Below are 12,206 nucleotides of genomic sequence, written 5' to 3' on the forward strand. Positions count from 1 at the left end.
GGTCTGCAGATGTGTATCTTTGTATGGGTGTATTGAGTGAAGGGGAGAAGATGACAGACTCACTTATACTAAAGTTTCAGGGACTTATTATGCAATACCTTTCACATATTTTTTTGCCCAATTATCTCCAATAGCAAGTGAAGGTGAACGCTGGGGTTGGGGGGACTTGGGTGGTTAAGTTGTCCTTTTCAGGAGGATGTGAAAGCTGGGCATGGTGCATGCCTGTGGTTCTAGTACTGAAGAGGCTGAGGAGGGAGGATCAACAGAAGGCACAGTGGGGGCAAGTGACCCACGATGTGGCTGTAGAGCTCGACACAGTTGCTCACATCTCAGCTGTGGATGGAAACAGGGAAGAGAGAATGCTGGCATTCAACTTACTTTCTCCTTTTCATTTTTATTTTTCCTGCCTTGGGATAGTGCCACCTACATTCCAGATGGGTTTCCCCTCTCAGTCGGTCACCTCTGAAACACCCCCACAGACATGCCTAGAGCTGTGCCTCAATCCCAGGCGACTCTAAATACAGTCAACAATGACTACTGACCATCACAAACATCCGTGTGATTTCTGGGTTCTCCAAAACACATCCAGGAAGTCCTTTCAAGTACTGTCAAAATGGAAAAATTCTACTGTAACTTGAGCTTTTATTTCAACTTTATATGTATGTGAGTATAGAGATGATGCTGTGCTTAGACACACATGTGTGGGTGTGATGCTGCTCCTGGACACACATGTGTGGGTGTGATGCTGCTCCTGGACACACATGTGTGGGTGTGATGCTGCTCCTGGACACACATGTGTGGGTGTGATGTTGCACCTGGACACACATGTGTGGGTGTGATGCTGCTCCTGGACACACATGTATGTGTGGTGGTATTGTGTTCCCCAAAATATTGTGTATCCTAATAAACTTATCTGGGGTCAGAGAACAGAAAAGCCACAATATTAAACATAGAGGTTAGGCAGTGGTAGCACACGCCTTTAATCCTAGCATTCCAGAGACAGAAATCCCTCTGGATCTCTGTGAGTTCAAGGCCGCATTGGAAATAGCCAGGCATGGTGACTCATGCCTTTAATCCCAGAAAGCAGCCTTTAATCCCAGGGAGTGGTGGTAAAAAGCAGAGAGGTTTATAAGGCGTGAGGACCAGAAACTAGAAGCATTTGGCCTGGTTAGGCATTTTGGCTGGTTAAGCATTCAGGCTTTCGAGCAGCAGTTCAGCTGAGAGCCATTGGGATGAGGACACAGAAGCTTCCACTCTGAGGAAACAAGATCAGCTGACAAGTTGGCCAGGTGAGGTTAGCTGTGGCTTGTTCTGTCTCTCTGACCTTCCAGTGTTCAACCCAATACCTGGCTCAGGTTTGATTTTATTAATAAGAACTTTTAAGATTCCTGCTACACGTATGGGTGTGATACTGTACCTGGGCAGGTGTGAAGGGTCTAGAGGAGGACGTCAGGCATTCTGCTCGTCACTCTCCATGCTATTCCTTTGAGGTAGGATCTCTCACTGAGCCTGGCACTAAGCTGATGGCCAGTAAGCCTCCTGTCTCCACCCTGCATGGTGCTGGGGTTGCAGGAATGCAAAGCCGTGTCTGACTTTCTGCCTGAGGGCTGGTGTTGACACCCGGTCCTCACGCCTGTGCAGCAAGCTCCCTTGCCCACCGAGCCATCTCCCCGGCCCACTTTATTTCGATTTGTATAACATAGAATTGATATGTGTGAGTGCAGACAGTACGGGAGAACCTACCAAGAAAAATACAAAAGGGAGCTAGAGAGACGGCTCAAGGAGTGAATTCTTCTCTGGCAAGCACAAGGACATGGGTTCGATCCCCAGCACCCAGGTAAAAAGCTGGGCATGAAGGCACATGCTCTAAATCCCAATGCTGAGAAGATAGAGACAGGAGGGTTCCTGGGGATCTCTGGCCACGCAGCCCAGATTAATTTGAAGCCTCAGGTTCCATTGAGAGAACCTGTCTCAAAAAATGATGGCATCTGAAAAAAATGACACCTGAAGCTGACTTCTGGCCTTCACATATATGCACGTGTGTGTGTACACTTGCACATAAGTAAACTGATATACATGCATAACTACACATACACATGAACACAAAGAAAAACACATGAGATCCAACCTTATGGTGAGACATTTTAATCTTTTCCTTCTACACTATTTCCTTTGTATGAAGACTCATTGTCTAAATACACAATGTTTTAAAAGATTAGCTACTGTTTAAGTGTTCTGATGATGTACCTGGTTGCATCGGTCAAGGCCTAGGGAACTGACCCAAACTGTCTTCCAGCTGGAAAAGCAGGAGTTTGAGGGCAGCCCCTCCAGGAACCTGGGCATTCAGAAAAGGAGGGAACAGGCAGGGACAAAGAGTGTTCTGGAAATGTACTGGGTGGTCACTGGAGGAGGTGCCTTCCTGCTCTGCCCAAGTCACTTAAGACAGTGTTGGTGGCTGTCACTGTGAGCAGCACACGTGGCAGTGAGCTGGCATTTTCTAGAATGACCCACCCACAAACCTGGGCTTCCTGGCACTCCTTCAGCAAAGCAAACACCAGCTCCCGAAGAAGCACTTGCTGGCTTTCCTTCAGAAGTGAAAATGAATGAGATCGTTCTTTTGTGCGTTTTAGGAAACTCCACTATGGTTTTGACAAGACTTGTGCCCACATCAGGGCCTTGCAGTGTCCTCAATCTGACAGGTCTGAGGACATAGGTAGGGCAGAGCCCTCTAGCTCCATACCTGCCTGGCAGAGATGTCCACCCAGGAGGGACTTCCCCAGCTCCTCTCAGAGCACAGCCATCCCCGCAGGCCGGACAATGCCCTTCTTATTCCCCAGTCCTCACTGCTCGCTGGCCAATGCGGAGCCTTGTTAGCATGGGAAACATTTAGACCTGAGGCCGACAGACACATCTCGGGCAGACTCCTTCAGCTATGGGTGGAAACAAGTAGTACTTGTCTCCGAGTCTCCTTAGGCAGGAGCAGTTGGAAAACAGAACAGAATACATACAGTGTGCAGCCCAGCATCAGTAAATAATTTGTTTCTTCATTCAGGGCGCGACTTTTGTTTGTTTGCTGAGGCAGCAGGTCACTATGTAGCCCACGCAGGCCTCAAACTTAGTCTCTTCCTGCATCATGCACCCAAGTGCTGGCAGCATGCACCGCCGGGTCCGGCTCGGTGTGTGACTTTTGAATATCTGCTGTGCTCCAGGGCTAAGGCTGAAGCAGTGAGCCCACCAGACACGAGCCCTCTGCTCAAAGAGAAGCAGCACTGAGGCAGCAAGGACTTTCTGTAATAGTGGCTGCCTCTGGCCTGCAGGTTCCTCTCTATCACCTCCACTGGGGTCCAAAGCTTTGTGATGAAAATTTTCAGAAATAAATAATCCATAAGTGTTGTGGAATATTCATTTAAGATGTGCTATATGTCTTTATGCTGTGGAACATTCATTTAATGATGCAAAGATGTGTTGCATTCCTTTATGTTGCATTTGTTTAACTCCGTGAGGCTGTGTTACTTTGTCTGCCTAAAATACCTGACTGGTCTAATAAGGAGCTGAATGGCCAATAGCAAGGCAGGAGAGAGGGCTAGGTGGGGCTACCAGGCAGAGAGAATAACTAGAAGAAGAATGAGAAAGGGAGGAGCAAGAAAAGGAGAAGAGGAACCAGGGGCCAGCCACACAGCCAGACAAGGAATAAGAAGAAAAGAAAAGATACACAGAAATAGAGAAAGGTAAAAGCCCAGAGGCAAAAAGTGGATGGGATAATTCAAGTTAAGAAAAGCTGGCTAGAAATAAGCCAACTTAAGGCCGGGCATTTATAAGTAATAAGTCTCCGTGTGATTTATTTGGGAGCTGGGTGGTGGGCCCCCAAAAAGCGAAGAGTAAAAAAAAAAAAAATTCGACAACACATAAGTTTTAACGTGCATGCCAATCTGAGCAGCAGGATGAATTCTCACACATAGGAACCACCTCTTTGTCCTGCGTATCTGTACCGAATATGCTACCTGCCCATTAGGTACTTAGTAGCTTCAGGAAGTGGGGGTCTGGGCTCAGTATTGTACTGCTTGTGTTCAGACAACACTCACTTTACTTAAACACAGCCCAGAGCACCAGAGCAGTGATGCAGAGGAGATCCCTGGGTGTAACACATGGGAGTGTCTCTATTATTGCAGAACTGAGACATACTCCCCCAGATACGGCAGAACTCACTGGTAATAAAGCAGATTAAAGTGACAAAAAGAGGCAGTGCGGGAAGAAGCTATTTAAGGGTAAAGCCTTGAGTGCCATGAGAGATGGAACCTAAGCCATCTGAAGAAACAGGTACAGTAAAAGGCAGGACATGGTTTGTGCAAAGGCCTGGGGTTTGGAAGATACTCGACAATTTCAGGGAACTGAGTGAAAGCTGGTGAAACCGTAGTCAAAGAAGTGAGTAAGAATATGACAGTCAGTGGACTTCCTGTTGCCTGCAAGATATAGCACTCTCAGCTCCAGCACCACATCAGCCTGCACACTGCCATGCTCCCCTTCATGATCATAATGGACTGAACCTCTGAAACCTTTCAAAGAAACCTTGTAACCTTTTTAACTACACTTCAATGTGAACTAATACTTAGTTAAAACTAAAGATTGGAAGCATCTGTGAAGGACATTTGAAAAAGAAAAGCAGTGTGCTGGAGAAGCTCTACCTTGCACCAGAGAACCATGATAAATCATCAATAAGGAGAGCACCATGACCTCACAGCCTACAACAATGGCATCAGGAGCAGTTGAAATATACAGCAAATAAAAGAATGTGCCGCACAGCCTCGAAACCATTACAAACCTTTCCTGAATTTGCTATCCAAAGTTTCTGTTTTAAAACTTGAGCTTTTATTCTGCTTTGGTGTTTTTGTTTGGAGCACGGAAGCCTCATCAGCTCTCACGTGTGAAAACTGGACTCATCTCCCTACTTTCCTTCAAGAGTATATGCATACTCTTCCTACCTGCAGGAGCGGAACACCAAATCTTCATTGACCCCCCTCGCCCATAGGTGGGTCATCTCAACTATTTGACTTCAACATATGTGTCAACTCCAGAGTTTGGCCAACACTTTGAAGACTTATGCTATGCTTTTTACCTGCGCCTACTCAGCTATCTCAGGACCAACTTGAAGCTGAAGAAAGAGAAAGATCTCAGAGATCGTGGCAGACCTCGCTGGTCTCCTCTCGAAGGGAGCCTCCCCCATACGGATACCAGAAAGGCTGGATTCCACACTTGTTAGAAGATTTTGGAGATGGAGGTGCTTTCCCAGAAATCCACGTGGCCCAGTATCCACTGGATATGGGATGAAAGAAAAAAATGTTGAATGCACTGGCCATTCGGGTGTATCCTGAAGGGAAAATTAAATACGATGCAATTACTCGACAGGGACAGTCAAAAGACAAGGTCATTTACAGCAAATATACTGACCTGATTCCAAAGGTTATGAATGCAGATGACCCAGACCTGCAAAGGCCTGATGAAGGAGGCTATTAAAGAGATAACAGAGAAGACAAGAGTAGCCTTGGTGAAGTCTGTATCATAGAAGGTTGCTGCAGCCATGCCAGTTCGTGCAGCTGACAAGCTGCTCCTGCTCAGTATATTCTCTCCACACCATCTCAGCAAGGAGTAGCATTCAACTCTGGAGCTAAGCAGAGAGTTACTTGGGTGATAGAAATGCAGAAAGATCCAGTGGAGCTGCCAAGATTCAAGATCAATAAGAAAATTCCCTGGGGACCACCATCTCCTCCTGCACCTGTAATGCATTCTCCTAGTCGGAAGATGACTGTAAAGAAACAAGAGTGGAAGACGCACCCCCCACCCCCTTGTATTTCCAACCAGAAGAACACAAAGGGTTACACAATTCCTCTGGATAAATGGCTGACTGCTGATGGACGAAGACTTCAGACCGTACACATCAACAAAAATTTTGCCAAACTGGCTGAAGCTCTGTACATTGCTGATCGGAAGGCTCGGGAAGCTGTGGAAAGGCAAGCCCAAGTGGAGAGAAAGATGGCTCAAAAAGAAAAGGAGAAACATGAAGAGAAACTTAGAGAAATGGCCCAGAAAGCCAGAGAGAGGAGAGCTGGGATCAAAACCCATGTTTGGGGGATGGAGAAGCACGTGAAAGGGATGAAATTCATCATGACAGGCGGAAAGAGAGACAGCAAGACTGGAATCTTTCCAGGGCAGTTCCTGATAAGAGGTCAAAACTACAGAGAAATGAAAATTGAGATCTCAGTGAAGTCATTGCTCTTGGTGTGCCCAATCCTTGAATTTCCAATGAAGTTTAGTACGACCAAAGGCTGTTCGACCAATCCAAGGGTATGGACAGTCGATTTGCAGATGGAGAAGGTGAAATTTATAAAGTGTATGATCAGGCCTGGAGAGGCTGTAAAGATATGGCTGAAAGTATCTACAGGCCGAGTAAAAATCTGGACAAGGATATGTATGGTGATGACCTAGAGACCAGGAGTAAAGACCAACAGATTTGTTCCTGATAAGGAGTTTTCTGGTTCAGACGGTAGGCAGAGAGGTCAAGAGGGACCAGTTCAGTTTGAGGAAGATCCTTTTGGTTTGGACAAATTTTTGGAAGAAGCCAAACAGCATGGTAGTTCTAAAAGATGCTCTGATAGCAGTCGCCCTAAGGAACATGAGCATGAAGGCAAGAAACGGAAGGAGTAGATAGGCCTCTCTTCAGAGCAAATGAACTCTTTATTCAACAACCCTAATGATGCAAGTCATTGGGAAACCCTTTGTAAATTGTAGCTGGAGAATTTCTCTCCAGCTCCCACCACCAAGTCCCGCCAGTCCCAGAGCCCACTTATAAAATAAACATACGAACTCTTACATTATTTAAACTGCTTGGCCATTAGCTCAGGCCTGTTATTGTCTAGCTCTTACTCTTATATTTAGCCCATTTCTATTAATCTTTACTTTGCCACATGGCTCATGGCTTACTGGTACCTTACATCTTCCTTGTCCTGATGGCAGCTGGCAGCGTCTCCCCCTCAGCCTTCCACTTCCCAGAATTCTTTTCCTTGTCCCGCCTATACTTCCTGCCTAGCCAATGGCCAATCAGTGATTTATTTACTGACCAATCAGCACCACACTTGACATACAGACCATCCCACAGCACTTCCCCTTTTCTTTTCTTAAAAAGGAAGGTTTTAACTTTAACATAGTAAAATTACATATAACAAAACAATTATCAAGCAAGAATTACAGTTACAATATTAAAGAAGAGATCCTATCTATCTTATATTTGTAAGTTTAAGGTTTTATATCTAACTTATCTTTTATTATAACTAAGGAAAATTGTAAGTATCTAGTCTTTAACCACATCAAAGACCTCAGAAGGATATATTACTACCTGAGAAATGGAGAAGGATATAAGCAACTTTTAGGAGTCTTGTAGGGTAGACAGAGACAGCTGGCAGCCTGGACAGTCATTCAAAGTTCTCTTGTAAAGTTGGGGCATCTGTCTTCAGCCCACAGGCCTAGTCTCTTATTCACTTTTCTCTGTGTCCTGTAGAATGTCTGGCAGTTTTCTCTGCAAAGCAGGAACCTGAAGGACCATTTTGTCAAGCAAAGTTCAGTGGTCACCTTTGTATGGGTCCTGCATGTCCAGTTGATCAGACAGTCCAGGCAAGAACAGTTTCTTGCCCAAATGGCTATTTTTGTCAAGGTGAAGATAAACTCCGTATGGAGTGTCTTCGATGCCCATCCTCCTCTCTGAAGTAAATCGGTGCTGTCAGGAGCAGACATGTCTCACTGTCCAAAAAGTCTAAATTTTTAAAACATTTTAAATGCCATATTCTGTAGGTCTTTGAAGTGTTTGAAGACTACCTATCTATCTGAAATATATCTATGTATACCTAGAAGACTTAACTAACATGGCTACAAATATTATCATAGATGACTAACTATTAATCTATTTTTTAATTATCCATTACAATTTTAAATGAGTTACATAAACATAATACCTCAAACAAGAATAGAAATATATATATACAGTATAACAAAATTAAGTTTAAATTTGTATCAATAAACTAAAATCTATAGCAATGTAAAACATTTTAAACAAGTTGTTACTCTTTAAAAGTAGGTTCATTAATCTACCCTTTCATCCTATCATATCTAAACTATCCCCTTTTTTGTTTTAGAAAGAGATTGTATTTATAATCAACCTGATTTAAATAAAAATATTGGTTTTTCTCTGTCCCATACCAGAGGGCTCTTTTGATTTGGGACACAAGAATCTCTTAACCATTTTTTTTTTTTTTTGAGCAATATGTCTGGGTTTAGAGGGGGAGTGAGCCAATTCCATCTCTAAAGCCAGCTTGGTATATTTGGGAATTTGGGCGTAGCTTCTCTTACTACTTCCTGCTGGAGGGGGGCGCTGTATCTTCTGGAGACAGAAAGAAAATTTTAGGATCATGGAGTAGTCCGTGAGGCTGTATATCTGAGCCAGTTGACTTGAAACCATTCTGGATGTTGAATCATCTGGGCCATGGTGTCATTGGAGACCTTTCAGGGGGTCTTGGCTGGTCAAACCTGATGTATCTTAATCTGGAACAAATCCATAGTCTCTGGCTTTCTGTGGAAACAAGAGCAGAGACTCTTTTTCAAAGCAACATATCCTTATATCCAAATTTTGAAGTCAAGGTACCTTTAAAATATACATTTTGGCATAACTCAACAGCTTTTACAATCAAATGTTTTTCTGCAGTTACGAATATCAAAGAGAACATAATCCAGATTCTCTGTGTGGTAGTCATCTTTACGTGGCTTATTTTTTTATATTAGCGTGAGCCTATTGCTTTAAACTGCAGCCTTCTAAGCCTGAAACAGCGCAGTGGCTGCTGGCTCCGCCCACTTCAGCTTCCCAACATGGCGGCGGTCCGCTTTCCGCCAGCTCTGGGAGCCATAACTCTCAGAAATAGTGGGTCTACACTTTTACCAAAGTAGCGTGTAGCCCAGAAACCTCTTTTTTTGTTTTGTACTAGCAAAGGCTAAATTTACCACACAGTTTAATGTGCTACTTGCAGAGGCCTCATTCCCACCATACTGCAGGTCGAGAGCGCACGCTAGGAACCCGCCAGTAGCTCAAACCGGCAGCTGCCGCTTATTTGAGAGAGACAATTAGGAAGCTGTTTTAGGTCCATTTTAGAATCTTTTTTCTAAGTTTTTAGGTGGAAACTCTTGCCCCACGTTGGGCGCCATTTGTAGCTGGAGAATTTCTCTCCAGCTCCCACCACCAAGTCCCGCCAGTCCCAGAGCCCACTTATAAAATAAACATACGAACTCTTACATTATTTAAACTGCTTGGCCATTAGCTCAGGCCTGTTATTGTCTAGCTCTTACTCTTATATTTAGCCCATTTCTATTAATCTTTACTTTGCCACATGGCTCATGGCTTACTGGTACCTTACATCTTCCTTGTCCTGATGGCAGCTGGCAGCGTCTCCCCCTCAGCCTTCCACTTCCCAGAATTCTTTTCCTTGTCCCGCCTATACTTCCTGCCTAGCCAATGGCCAATCAGTGATTTATTTACTGACCAATCAGCACCACACTTGACATACAGACCATCCCACAGCAGTAAATGATCAGGATAGAAACCACATCTGGGCGATAGATCCCAGCACTACTTTTTACTCCAGGAGATGGGGGGGTTGAATATTCTACTTTGGATCAGTTTTTTTAAAGAATGGGTTATGTTTGTGCTTCTCCCATCATGCGGCACTTATAGGAAATACTGCCCTACACAGAATGAAGACTACTTCCTTGTGTGTGACACTTACTAATCCAGGGGTAATATTTTGTGTAAGAACTTTATTACCCCCAAACGGTGAGTAGGATAATGTCCGCATACTGGCACTATGCTACCAAACATATTTGCCCTGTCTTGCTGTTTGACCTCGCAGTGGGGAAACTAAGGTCTCACTTAGTGCAGCTCTTGTTTCAAATAAAAACATTTAGAAAAAAAAAGAAGTGGATCAAAGAGAGACAAAGAAAGTTGGGGGCAGGAGAGAGAGCTCAGCAGTTAAGAGTGCTCCCTGCTCTTCCAGAGGACCCAAGTTTGGTTCCCAGCATCCATGCCAGAGGCTTCCAATAACCTGTTAGACCAGCTCCATGGGATTTGATATCCTCTTCCGGACTCCGAAGGCACCGTCACACATGTTGGCATGTATACACAGATGCATGCACACAACTAAAAATAAAAAATAAAGGAAGTCAAGCTCTAGATTTAGCATATGAATAACTCATCTATTACTATAATGTGTTTAATAATTTATACAGGATTTCAAACATACACTATTTCAACTTAATAATCCCAACAACCCCATTAAAAAGATAAAGAAATAAGCTTAAGAGAGTTTTTTTTTCAAGACCACAAAGCTAGGTTGTAGTGGGACAAGGACATTGGTCAAGAACTGTTGGTATAACTCTGGAGGGTACCACTCACATTACCAAAAGAGGGCCTGTTTGTATCCAGGCTTGGAGGCTGTGCAATGAGCAGCCTGGACCCCAGACCTAGTGGCTCTGGGCTGTCTTAGAAATGTTTTCTTTGTATTTATGTGGGTTTTTTCCCCCTATGTGAAGGGCTGATGGGAATATAAAGAACAAGGATTTGTCCCTGGGCTGGAATTATAGCTCAGTAGTCCCCAGCCTGGTAGGTGGGGTGGTTAGGCAGGTAAGTATTAGGTGATAAAGATAGAGAGTATCCTATTCCTTGGCGAGCATATGAAATGTTATAGTTAAAAAAGAGATAGTGTAGCTGGGTGTGGTGGGATACTTCTGTAATCCCAGCACTTGAGGGATACAGGCAGAAGAGTCAGGAGTTCAAAGCCAGCCTCTACTACATAGAGTTAGAGGCCAGTGTAGGTCACATAAGATTCTGTCTGAAGAAATAAAAGAAACAATGCATATAGAAAGATGGTAAATGATATAAATAAATAATGTATTTGTTTTTAATCAAGGATACTGAGGGATTGGAGAATATATAGGGATAGATACACAAAGAAAAGAGTCTCTAGATTTCCTCATACTAAAAATCTAGTGTATTATAGACCATTCTAAGTGCTTGCCTCCAGTAACTTGCAGTTTAAAAATGGGAGTGCTTTATTACACCATAGAAAAAAAAGAGAGAATCTTGGTAAATCGAAAAAGAAGAAAAGAAACACCTAAAATATTATCCATGAAACACAATTTCTATCATATTTGGAATATATTTATTTCTATTGTCCTCTAGACAAGCATCATGTATGCATACATATATTATACATCATTGCATATACACAAGCACACAGTTATTAATATGTGTTTACCTTCTTGGGGTATAAATTATATGCTTTAAATTCATGTACTAAACTTTTTGTAGTATTCTTAAAATTTCTGTGTATGTGTGCACACGCATACTGTAATGTGCAAGCAGAGGTCAGGGGACAACCTTCTCCACCTGGATCCTAGGGATGGAACTGAGTTTACCGGGTTCAGAGGCAAGTGGTTGCTTTTAGCTGCTGAGCCATCTCACTGACACAAACTTCATGCATCTTGAAAGTGCAAGTCAGGGTTGTGGATGTAGCTCAGTTGGTAGAGTAGTTGTCTAGCGTGGGATAAGCCCTGGATTCAATTCCCAGTGTCCCTCCTTTAAAAAAGGTACAAACTTATGAATTTGGATAAGTGTACTTCAGTCATTACCAGAAAAAGATCTAAAATATTCCTTTCATCCATAAGCTTGCCTTGTACCCTTCAACCTACCCTCCCCACCCCCATATTCCAGGCTAGCCCCCTCTTCCAGGTGACCACTGAACTCATTTCTGTAGCCTCAAGCCAGTTTTGTCCGTTCTGAGAGTTTGTGTTCAGGGAATCATGTGGGTGTTCATGGAATCATGTATGTGTTCATGGAATCATGTGTCTGTAATGTTCTCTCTGGCCTCTAGTGCTTGGCAGGATTTTTTTTTATGTCTATCATGTGATCCTGTAAGTGTCAATAATTTCTTCAGCTTTATTGCTGACTTATATTCCAGTTGAAAAGTCCACTGGAATTGGTTTATCTTGTCCCTATTAAAGGACATCTAGACTGTTTCTAGGTTGGGGCTATAGTGCATAAAGATGCTATGAACCTTCTGTACAAGTCTTTCTTGTAGATGTGTTGCCTTTATCTTTGGGAAACACGGAAGAGTAAC

At 43.5% G+C, this 12,206-nt stretch overlaps 1 pseudogene; it reads left to right on the forward strand.

Moving 5' to 3' along the window:
• The first annotated feature begins 5,097 nt into the window (after window positions 1–5,097).
• LOC131907891 (SNW domain-containing protein 1-like) lies at window positions 5,098–6,699 on the forward strand (annotated as a pseudogene).
• The last annotated feature ends 5,507 nt before the right edge of the window (window positions 6,700–12,206 follow it).

The sequence above is a fragment of the Peromyscus eremicus genome, chromosome 4 (assembly GCF_949786415.1).
Source record: "Peromyscus eremicus chromosome 4, PerEre_H2_v1, whole genome shotgun sequence".
NCBI classification, from domain to species: Eukaryota; Metazoa; Chordata; class Mammalia; order Rodentia; family Cricetidae; genus Peromyscus; species Peromyscus eremicus.